The following is a 12372-nucleotide window of genomic DNA, read 5'->3' as shown; positions in this document are numbered from 1 at the left end:
TACAATGGAATATTATTCAGCCATAAAAAGAAACGAAATTGAGTTATTTGTAGTGAGGTGGATGGACCTAGAGTCTGTCATACAGAGTGAAGTAAGTCAGAAAGAGAAAAACAAATACCGTATGCTAACACATATATATGGAATCTAAAAAAAAAATGGTTCTGAAGAACCTAGGGGCAGGGCAAGAATAAAGACACAGACATAGAAAATGGACTTGCGGACACGGGGAGGGGGAAGGGTAAGCTGTGACAAAGTGAGAGAGTGGCATGGACATATATACACTACCGAATGTAAAATAGATAGCTAGAGGGAAGCAGCTGCATAGCACAGGGAGATCAGCTCCTTGCTTTGTGACCACCTAGAAGGGTGGGATAGGGAGGGTGGGAGGGAGACGCAAGAGGGAGAAGATATGGGGATATATGTATAGCTGATTCACTTTGTTATAAAGCAGAAACTACCACACTATTGTAAAGCAATTATACTTCAATAAAGATGTTTAAAAAAAAGACATCTTTTGAGTATACTCAAATTTATAATAAATAATTTTTGTATATCAAAAAGTTTTTTTTTAATTTTTAAAATTTAAAAAAATTTTTAAGGTTTATTTGGCTGCGTGGCATGTGGGATCTTATTTCCCTGACCAGGGATTGAACCTGCGCCCCCTACAGTGGAAGTGCCGAGTCTTAACAACTGGACTGCCAGGGAAGTCCCTTAACCATTTGCTAATTCTGGATATTTGGGTTGTTTTTATTTTTATATTATAAATAATAAATGACAAGCATTTTCAGACATACGTTTTGTTACATAATTGAGATTCCTACATGTAAACCTAACTGAATCAAAATCTGCACATTTTAAGGCTTTTGATGCATGTTACCAAACTGCCTTTGAGAGAGGTAGGAACAATTTACCCTCCCAACATCCATATTTGAGGAGATCTGTATAACACCATGGTATTTCACTGGTGTAATAATTTACAATTTTATTATTCATGAAGTTGAATGTATGTTTTTTGTTTTCCTATATTTATTGGCTGTTTTCATTTCTTCTCTTGTTGAATTGCCTATTCATATTCTTGACTCCTTTTTCCATTGGGTTGTCACTTGTCCTTCCTAATTTTGTAAGAGTGTTTTATTCATCAGAGACAATACAGTTGTCTGTAATACGTATTTCCTCAGTTTGTTATACCTTTGTTTACTTTGGATTTTAAAAATTGTTTTAATTGCCTATTGGCAAATGACAATTTATATATGCTTTCAGAGACCTTCTCTACCCCATTATTATCCAATCATTCAGCTAACATTTAAATTTGTCATCTCCCTGGAATTTATTTAGGTGAAATGTGTGAAGTGGAACTCTTAACTTGATTTTTCAAATGGTTAACCACTTATTATAATATCATTGATTAATATTATTATTCATTCTCTTCCCCACTTTATCATCTTCCCCACTTTATCTAAATATTTTTACATATATTCCTTTCTGTACTTTTGAATAAATTTCTTTAATCAAATTTTTTTCTTTAAATTCACCAAAAATCATATTTTTTCACTGTTTGAGTATTTTAAAGTCTGTAAGGAAAGATGCCACTTTCCACCCTTTAATTATGTGTATGACAGTGTGTGTATATTTTGGTATAATTTTTCTTCCTGATAAACTTTAGAAGCACTTTATAAAGTTTCCAAACAATGACCACACTCCTCCAGCTTTAAATTGCTTTAAATTTATGCATTTATTTGGGTGGAACTTAGGCCTTTGAAATATTAACTCTTCTTATACATGCATTAGGTATACTTCCCTATTTATTTAGCTTTATATCCTAATATACAATTTAATAGTTTTTTTCATATAATTCCTTAATGGCACTTAAATTTAATTTCCAGATAGTTTATATAGAGATCTAGAAATAGAACTCCTGTGTTTTCCTTATACAGAAGAATTTTTTTTTAAATTTATTTATTTAATTTATTTACTTTTGACTGTGTTGGGCCTTTGTTGCTGCTCATGGGCTTTGTCTAGCAGTGGCGAGCGGGGGTTACTCTTCGTTGTGGTGTGCAGGCTTCTCATTGCGGTGGCTTCTCTTGTTGAGGAGCATGGGCTCTAGGCGCCTGGGCTTCAGTAGTTGTGGCACGTGGGCTCAGTAGTTGTGGCTCACGGGCTGTAGAGCACAGGCTCAGTAGTTGTGTCGCACGGGCTTAGTTGCTCCGCGGCATGTAGGATCTTCCCAGACCAGGGCTTGAACCCGTGTCCCCTGCACTGACAGGCGGATTCTTAACCACTGCGCCATCAGGGAAGCCCTTGGATACGCTTTTTAAACTCCACTTTTTCCCTTTTAAAATTCTTTCTAAAGAGGTGGATAAGCGGATGAGCATTATTAGCTCTAAGTTAGATATAGTCCTAATCATCACAATTCTGTGGTTATGTCTTATAAGGTACATGGTGAATTAGTTTCCTAGGGTTGCTGTAATGAGGTACCATGAACTATGTGGCTTCAAACAACAGAAATTTATTCTCTCACAGTTCTGGAGGCCGGAAGTCTGAAATCGAGGTCTACAGGGCCATGCTCTCTAGGGGAGAATCCTTCTTTGTCTCTTTCTAGCATCTGGTGGTGCCGGCAGTCCTTGGCATTCCTTGGCATGTAGATGCCTCATCATTCTCTGCCTCTGTCTTCACATGGCTGTCTTCCCTGTGTCTCTGTGTCCAAATTTCCCTCTTTTTATAAGGACACCAGTCACCTGGATTGGGGCTCACCCTAATCCAGTATGATCTCCCACCTAAACTTGATTACATCTTCAAGAATTCTATTTACAAGTAAGGTCACATTCTGAGATAGTGGGGGTTAGGACTTCAACATACCTTTTTTTGGGGGGTGGGATACAATTCAACCCCATTCATAATAAATGGCAAAAGGGAATGTTTCATTTCTGCGTTTGCTCAGAGATGGCTGAATAAGGCTGTAGTAGAGTTACTTAGCAATTTTCCCTAGAAGTCTCGTAAGACTTTGGCATGAATGGGCTTGTTTTACGTGTAAGGTAGGCAACCACATTCCAGGATCGTCAAATTCAACACTATAGTTTTGATAGTTGAAGAAATGTGTTAGCCACGAGTCTTAATAAGTTGCAAAGTTCATACAGCTGATAATGAAGGGCTGAGGGTGTGATCCACTCCTAGCCCAGGGCTCTTCCTTCTGCTGCTGAGCTGGTGAGCCCTGAGCGGTACAGTGGATCTGTGGTTACCCAGGGAAGCAGCAACACAGCTCTGCGTGCTCCTCATCACACTGTGAATCAGCGAAGCCTCTTTGTTCACCTTGGAGCTGGGCATCTCAAACGCTTCTCTGAAAGAGGCCAGGTATAAACAAATCAAATGAATAAAACAAAAGCGGTAAACTGTTATCCCGCCTTTGGGACATTTGCATTCAATGAAGCAGCCTGGGCCCCTTCGCAGACCTTTTGAATCATGATCTCAAAGGCAGAGTCCTGGGGCAGTCTGTGTATTACAGAGCACACCAGGTGACTCACGTGATAGGGTATGTTTAGGAAACACTGGAATAGGGGAATCCTGACTTTTGAACAGTAGAGAGTAAATATTTCGGGGAGGGATTTTAGGTAAGAATCAAGAGGGGATGGTGGAGGGAGAGAGTGGGGAAAGTGAAAATTAAATTACTCAGTGCCCTCCAAGGAGCACCAGAGTCGGATGCATGATTCTCTACTCGGTGTCAAGTTTGAGGCCTGGTGTCTGCCTCAGGAGGGATCCAAAAACAGGTTTTCTGGCTTCAGAGTTCAGTACCCTTCTTAGGAGAAGCAGAATAGATTTAGGTTTGCTTATGAAGTGCAGAGACTGGGGCTTCTGGAGATTGCAGGGTCAATTCCATGTTAAGGGAGGTATTGGAGAAAGTTCCAGCCCTGTTCTCTTGCCTCCTTTGTTATGCTGCATGCGGCCAGCAGTTATGTACTCCCTCTCCCTCTTTTTTTAAAAGAGCTGCTTTTTATTCGTTTTGCACCTGAAGTTATAATCTAGTGTCTGTGACAGAACATTTAATTGTTTTTAAATGAAGGTGATAGGAAAGGCAAAGAAATGACTAGGGAAAAAAATCTGGAGAACAGATGAGAAGATAACAGTGTTTTTGAATTTCTTAAGGTAAACATGGTATTGAAAGATGTTCCAAAATTGTTTGCTTGAAAAACCACACTTGCGTCTGAGCAATATTTTTGTGCGATATTTTATTTTATTTTGGCCGTGCTGTGTGGCATGCGGGATCCTAGTTCCCCGACCAAGGATTGAACCCATGCTCCCTGCAGTGGAAGCACGGAGCCCTAACCACTGGACCACCAGGGAAGTCCCATGATATTTTAAAATTTATTTTTCTTTGAAGGCTGGTTCTCTGGAATTGAATCTGAAGACTGCTTAATACAAAGTGTAACATATTTTCTTTTGCCAGGTTTTATTGTATTCTCTTCTCCATTTAGTTTTTACAGCTTTAATTTTTATTATTTCTGCCTTCAGGATGGAAATCTCCTGGCAGTTTCTATCTGAATGGGACCCTCTGTAAATGGTGACACCTTTTTCTTTTATTATTTCCTATTTCTTTATATCTGTTGCCTTTCTTCAGTTTCATCCTGTTTAGTAATATTTATGGAGGCTCTCCTCTGCGCCAGCACTGGGCTAGGACGGACACACAAGTCTCTGCTAAGGACCACCAAGTTCTTAGCAGGACTTAGCAAGTGAGAAGGATCTGGAAAGGGCTCACTTCCATGCATCATAAAAGTGACAGATTAGGCACCTTGTCAGGGTGCTCGGGGAGCACAGATAAGGTGAGCTGACCACAGTTATGGGGGTCTAGGAATGTTTACTGGAAGAAATTACACTTGAGCTGAAACTTGAACTAGGGGTGCAGGTTAGCTAGGCAAGCGGTTGTGGTGGAGCATTTCATTTGTAGCCAGGAAAAGATTCCTCTACCCTCAGCTTCAGTGGCTGGGCCTGTGAAATGAACTGACAAAAGGCAAAGTGACAAGAGAAAAACAAAGAGTTTATGAACACATGCATCTTGGTATTTAATTTTTTAAAATCCCATTTGTTCTTTGTTCTTCCATTTTTCCATTTCTGACTACTTTTCATTAAATCACATATTTTTTAATATTCTGTGTTATTTGAGTTTTTAATCTATATCACTGTATCATTTTTATAGTAGCAGCTCTAAATTGATTACAATATGCAAACTTAAATTATCACAATCTATCTTTAAATAATATACTACTTCACAGATTGTGAGAGAATCTTCCAACACTGTCTTCTTAGTTCCTTCTCACCTTCTGTGATCTTCTTTTTTATATTTTACTTCTTCATATACTATGAACCCCACAATATATTGCTATTATTGTTTTTTAAACAAATCAGCATGTAAATTTTAGTGAAGTCTTTTTTTAAAAATAAATTTATTTATTTATTTTTTGGCTGCATTGGGTCTTCATTGCTGCTTGTGAGCTTTCTCTAGTTGCAGTGAGCGGGGGCTGCTCTTCGTTGTGGTGCGCAGGCTTCTCATTGTGGTGGCTTCTCTTGTTGTGGAGCACAGGCTCTAGGCGCACGGGCTTCAGTAGTTGTGGCTCGTGGGCTCTAGAGCGCAGGCTCAGTAGTTGTGGCGCATGGACTTAGTTGCTCTGCAGCATGTGGGATCTTTCCGGACCAGGGCTTGAACCCGTGTCTCCTGCATTGGCAGGTGGATTCTTAACCACTGCGCCACCAGGGCAGTCCCAGTTTTAGTGAAGTCTTAAGCTTTAATAACATAAGTGCTACAAATTTATTTAAAAAACACATTTCAAAGGTTATTTAAAATGTTAAAATATTAATATATATTTTTATTCAACTTCAACATAACCAACATCTTATGCTATACATTGTTTTAGTCAAATTTGGATTTTGTAAAAATTTCATCAACTGCTGCTCAGTGACCAAAATGGTGAAGTGACCATTTGTAATCCTAGACTCAGGATCATCCAAAGAAAATTGTTTTGATATGTACATGATACTTATGAGTTACCTAAACAAAATGTCTGTTCTTTACATGTCCCTAAAGAAAAAGTCTAATGGAGAGTAATCAGGTGGCTGATATGGCCAAACTAGATATCTCTTATATCCAACTAGAAAATATCACCCAGAAAAAATTAAAAATCAAAATTCACAAAGTAAGCTTTTAAATGTAAATCAATAAACCTACAAATGAATTTTATATAAGCTTATAACATTTATGTTTTTGAAGTTAATTAAAGCTTAAAACTACCCTAAGAATTTTGGGATACTCTCTATATAATACAGATCCTTTTTTAAAATAAAATGGCTTTTTATTTATAAAAAATATTTACTCTTTCTGGTGTTCTTTATTTCTGAAGTTCTGATATTTTATCTGAATTTTTATTTCCCTTTAGCTTGAGAAACTTTTTCTAGCTTTTCTTCTAATGCAAGAACTTTTATCTTTCTGAAAATGTTTTATTTTGCTTACATTTCTAAAGGATATTTTCCCTAGATATCAAGCTCTAGTTTGAGCAGTTTTTTTCAAGTACTTTACAGATGTCATCCCATTGTCTCTAGCCTTTATTCTTTCTGGTGAGACGTCAACCATCAATATAATTGTTCTGTTTGTGATGTGTATTTTTTTCTCTCATTGCTCTTAGGACTTGTCCTTTATCAGTTTTTTTCAGCAGTTTGACTATGATGTGTCTAGGTGTGTCTTTCTATGTATTTAACCTGCTTAAAGTTCCTGCACTGAGTTTCTTGGTTCTATAGGTTGACTTATGTTGTCAATTTTGGAAAGTTTTTTTTTGTAATTATCTCTTCAAGTATTTCTTCAGCCTCATTCTTCCTCCCCTCTTTGTGGGTCTCCAATTATACATACGTAAGATTATTTGATGCTGTCTTACAAATCTCAGAAGTTCTGCTCTCAATTGCTTCTAGGTTGTCTGAACATAGTTCATTGATCTGTTTTGATTTAAAAAGGAATTAATGACCCTGCTTCCAATGGTAAATGAGACTCTGATCGTCAGTGGCATTCAATAACAAACAAGTGATTTAAATTATCAGCTGTAGACAACTGTAACCAAGTGCTTATAGAGTCAAGGAATTGGGTGACCAAGTATTTGCTGCTATGGAGTGAGAACTAATAAGTTAGAGAGAGTCAACTGGAAGCCACTAGAACTTCCTCTACCTACCAAAAATTTTTTTGAAAAATGCATCTTGGATTTTAAAGCTTAATAGTATCATCACAGACTTGAAAGATTCAGGAGTGGTGATTCCCCATTCAACTTGCCTGCTTGGCCTATGCATACGACAATCATGAAGATCAGTGATGGGTTACCGTAAACTTAATCAGGTGGTGACTTCAATTGCAGGTATTCTTTCAGATGTGGTTTTGTTGCTGAAACAAGTCAACACATCTCCAGGCTCCTGGTTTACAGCTGTTGATCAAGTGAATGCTTTTGTCTATCTACACCTGTTAGTAAAGACCATCAGAAGCATTTGCTATCAGCTGGCAGTGTAAGTGGTAAACCTTCACTGCCCTACCTCAGGGCTACTTTCCATCCCCAAGTCATTATGTAGTCCTCCGTGGTCTTGATCCCTTCTTCCTTCTACAGGATACCATACTGCTCTAGCAGTCTTAGTTCCGGAGGGAGAAATGCTGCTACCAGGAGACATGACAATGGTGTTATTCATTAACAGTCAAAGAATGGGCCGCTGCACTGGATGGAATAATTGGTGTTGGTTAACAAGGGAAATATTGGATTGTCACTACACCGTGGAGGTAAGCAGGATTATGTTTGCGATGCAAGAGATCTCTCGGGATGCTTCTTAGTGCTCTCAAGCTCTGTGATTAAAGACAATAGAAAACTACAACAATCCAATACAGGTATTATTACTAAGACCCAGAACCTTCCAGGAATGAAAGTTTGGGGTCACTCCATCAGGCAAGGAACTGCAACTAGCCGAGGTGCTTACTAACGGCAAAGAGGTTATGGAATGGAGAGTGGAAGAAGGTAATTCTAAGTACCAGCTGTGGGTAATTGCAGAAATGAGAACTATAATAATTAAATGCATTTCCTCCTCCTTTTGTTATGAATATCGAAAAAGTTTTTCTCCTTTTTCCCTTCTCCTATGTCTAACATAAGATGTGTTAATAACAATTAACTTACATCTCAGTTTTACGTTACAGAATATCAAAGGGGAAGAGCAATGTGGCATAGGAGAGGATTAGCTCTCCTCCAAAGACAGATAAAAGACTTTGTATCCTGTATTGGAGAGAGAATCCGTATGTCTTTCAGTTATATGAGCTACAGTTGTATTATGTTTTGCATTGTGTTGCTATTTGCTTTATTTTGAAGTTAAGTATAATTGAAAGAGGTTTACGTGGACAAGGGACAGGTTGTGGTGGATTTGTGTTATATCAACTGAGCTAAACTGGAAGTACATTTCCCAGAATTTTCTTGCTTGTCAGTTGTGGACTAGCCTGGACCATAAGAGACATTTTGCATCAGATTTGGAGAAATAAAAGCAAAGGAGAGCCATCTTTATTTTTTAATGTTAGGACAATCAGTACAAGGTGTGATGGCCTCTCGTGGTTCACATGTGCTGTCAATTACCTTCTGGCTCAGCTGGTCAGTGTGTGGCAGTGGCTGGGCCCACGATCACGGTGCCTCTGGCTCCCGCCAGATCCTTCTTAAGCTTTTTTTTTAAATTTTTATTTATTTATTTATTTATTTATGGCTGTGTTGGGTCTTCATTTCTGTGCGAGGGCTTTCTCTAGTTGCAGCAAATGGGGGCCACTCTTCATTGCGATGCGCGGGCCTCTCACTATGGCGGCCTCTCTTGTTGCGGAGCACAGGCTCCAGACGCGCAGGCTCAGTAGTTGTGGCGCATGGGCCTAGTCGCTCCGCGGCATGTGGGATCTTCCCAGACCAGGGCTCGAACCCGTGTCCCCTGCATTGGCAGGCAGATTCTCAACCACTGCGCCACCAGGGAAGCCCCCTCCTTAAGCTTTTTGACCAGGTGCGTGTTTAGCTCTACATTGAGGGAGCCCCTGTTTCTCCTGTGGGGCACTCCCATCATCGAAATCGAAGGTTTTAGCAGGTTCCATGCTACCCTTGTTGATTCCAAGTCAGCCTCATAGATTCCAGTTTGCTGCCCCACTTTATATTCATCTTTTTTTTTTCTTCTTACTGCCTTTCCTGCAGACTTTAGACTCCAGTACAAAACATACCACATCCTTACTGTGAACCAGCTCCCATAATTGCACATTATCAAATCCCTATAATAAATTACACATCTCTGACCAAACCCTGATGGTAACATTGCTCTTTGATGTTTTACCCCAAATGTATCTTCATGACAAGAAATTCACATTTCTTTCACATGTACACAGTTTGTAAACTGATTTCAGACTCTCCAGTATGGAAAATAGTAACTTTGATGTTCCTGTTGTTTTGTATCCTCGTAATAGCAAGAGGATACAGAGTTTGGGATCATGTGACTACTCTATGGGATATACTTGTAACTGCCAAAGGGACTCATAATAGAGAAATTGGCAAGACCAACAAGACCCAGAGAGTGAAGAGTATAAAAGTAGAGGTTAACATGGAGAACTACTTAGTGTGAAAGGATATGGGTGTTTCATTTCATTTTCTCTCCATATTTTGAAAAATCCCTCTTTTGCACCAATTTCTTCTCATTGGCCCGTGGCAGGTAGAGGTGGCTGGGACTCTAGCATCATCTGGGTAAGTCTCTAATTTCCAGGCGAAGGCACCGAGGCCCAGGTAGTGAAGGGCCTGTGGTCAAACGCCTCATGATGAGGGGTCCTGCTGGCCCCTCCAGTGTCCCTCCTAAGCATACCATTCCATCTCACTTACAGGATGGGAAGCTGCTGAAACAGAAGCATTGGAGGCCCATACTTCATCAAAATGCAATCTGAGTTTGTGGTGAGATAGATAAGAATAATTCATAGAGAGTCAGTAAAGTTTAAGTAGAGAAAACTGACTCCACTATATATATCTCCTATACATGTCTATATGTCAGTGAGGTACTTGGTAAAAATTCACCCAAAAGGCACGCCCTCAAAAAGGCTGATGGCTCGTGAGAGAAAAGATAGGAGTGGAGATCATAAGGGAAGGTAGGAAAGCCAATCTTTAGGTGAAAAATTATGAGTATTCTTTTAAGTGTTTTCTTTAAAAGTTTATTAGGTTTCCTGCTCCACATGCTTCCATGCTACTGTTCACTCTAAACTTTATTTTTCCTTGTATACATTCACAGGAAATCACCTAGATTCATATGCCCTGTAGTTTTACTAAGTGTTTGAAAATCAGATTTTGGGGTCACTTTTATTTCAGCTAATAGTTCACACTTTTGAACTCTGTCTCTTTCAGAGTTTTTATTATGATTTTTATTAAGGGCCTTATTTGGTCATATTCATTGTTTGGTTTGTGAGCTTTGATTTTAATTCCTATAGAAATGATTACTGTGCAATATTTTCAAATGCTGATTTTATTATATATCTCTCTTTGGTAGAAGATTCAAAACATGACTCTAGAAAAACTTGGCAGCAAATTCCTCATTTATTGGCCACCTGAAATGTAAGTTTCTTGGACAGAAATAATACTTCCTTATCTGATCTTAAGTCTTGGCCCTGATTACAAAGGGCTTGTAGCCCAGCCAGCTGGGATCTGATCAAGTCTAGGAAAGAGGCCAGTTTACTAATAGAGACTGTAATAATGAATAGGAAAGAAAAAGTAGGCTGCAAAGCAGGGACTCCTAAGAGAACAGCGTATGACATATTTATAGTGGTGGAAGGGGGAGAGGAATAGTAGCTCTGGACATATCCCAGAACATTAATTGTAGGTAAGACAATATGTTCCTTGGTAGAGGGAAGCGTGGATGTCGTAAACAGCATGTAACTAGCTTGAATTTCATGGAGGGATTTAATGGAAGAATTTAAATAGATGATAAATCGTACTTGGTATGTATTAATGTGTCAAACATCGTGCTCCTTATATATTTCACATAGTCATTATCAAAAGGTAATACACTACCAAGGACTGGAAAAAATCAATAGTTGAAGAATAAAATAGTTCAATGGAAAGACTAGAAGGATTGAATCAGATGGGGTTTTTAGAGAAGACAAACTTAATGGAATATTTTAAGTAGTAATTTGAAGAAAGAAGATAAAATTTTTTCCAAAGAGAAAATGTTGGGAAATATAGAACAAAATAATTCAAAATCTGAGACGCGTAGACTTTGTTTTAGTAAATAGAAGGTAAGTAGATACGTATTTATAGATTATAGGTGGTAGGATGTGGGCTGTGACCAGAGCAGTGATTCTCATGGCCTGCAAAAGGGAGGTGCAGGTACTTCTGAAGGACCTTGAGCAGATGCAGAAATATAAGGTCTTTGTCAAATTTTTCTGGTCAAACAATCTTGTATTTATAAATTTACATTATTTCTGTAAAATAACCGAACACCTTGTGATTTCCTTTTAAGCAGATTATGGAGGGTTGTTAATAGTTGGTACTCATTTAAAAGCTAGCTTATTACTCTAGCTTATTGAGGTCTTTGATTCAGTTTTCTGAGGTTTTATGAGACGCAATGTTGAAAGACAACTAGTATACTAGGTACATACTTACTGTTTAAATCTCCATAAAAGTATAAAATCATGACCAAAATGGCAAGGTTGATTTAGCACTAAACATAATATATTAAAGAAAATTAAAGAAGAAAAATCATACAACTATCTCAGTAGATGGAGAAAAACCTCTCCATCTTTTATTAATGATAAAAACTCTTAGGAAGTTGAGAGTAGAAGGATACTTTCTGAACCCCAAAAAGACTTTCTATTAAAAACCTAAAGCAAATGTTATGCTTACAGATTAAAGAGTGGAAACACTTGTTTTCAGATCAAAACAAGACACAGATACTCACCACATGCATTTTTCTCTCTTTCTCTCTGTCTCCCTCTCTTTCCTTTTTCAGTATTGTATTGGAGGTCTCAGACTTTTCAGGAGAACAAGAAAACAAAAATTATTGGAATATGAAAGGAAGACATATTTGTAAATATTTATACATGATATAATTAACCATGCAGAAAATCCCCAATAAAATACAGAGAAATTATTAGATTAACAAGAAGGTTTAGCAACAATATTGGATATAAGGACAACATATAAACCCAACTGTGTATCTATACACAAGGAAAAATAGAAAATATATGAAAAAAGATACCATTTACAAGAGCAATAAAAAAAATTAAGGACCTAATAATATAGCAAGTAAAGATATACAAGACCTCAATGAAGAAAATTTAGAAAACTTAATTAGAAGATTATAAAGTAGACCTAACTAAAT

The 12372-nt window shown here is 38.0% G+C and overlaps 1 long non-coding RNA gene across 1 annotated transcript in view; it reads right to left on the bottom strand.

Annotated features, from left to right (window-relative positions):
• Positions 1–2418: 2418 nt before the first annotated feature.
• Positions 2419–12372, bottom strand: part of LOC309651753 — a 29984-nt gene continuing 20030 nt past the window's right edge. Inside the window, exon 3 of the long non-coding RNA XR_014258364.1 lies at positions 2419–12021. This is a non-coding gene — a long non-coding RNA (uncharacterized lncRNA). The remainder of the gene's footprint in view (positions 12022–12372) is intronic.

The sequence above is a fragment of the Balaenoptera physalus genome (genome assembly GCF_965194825.1).
Source record: "Balaenoptera physalus genome assembly, chromosome: 21".
Classification (NCBI taxonomy): Eukaryota; Metazoa; Chordata; class Mammalia; order Artiodactyla; family Balaenopteridae; genus Balaenoptera; species Balaenoptera physalus.
The sequence above is the reverse complement of the archived record's forward strand: the minus strand, read 5'-3'. Positions and strand labels throughout refer to the sequence as shown.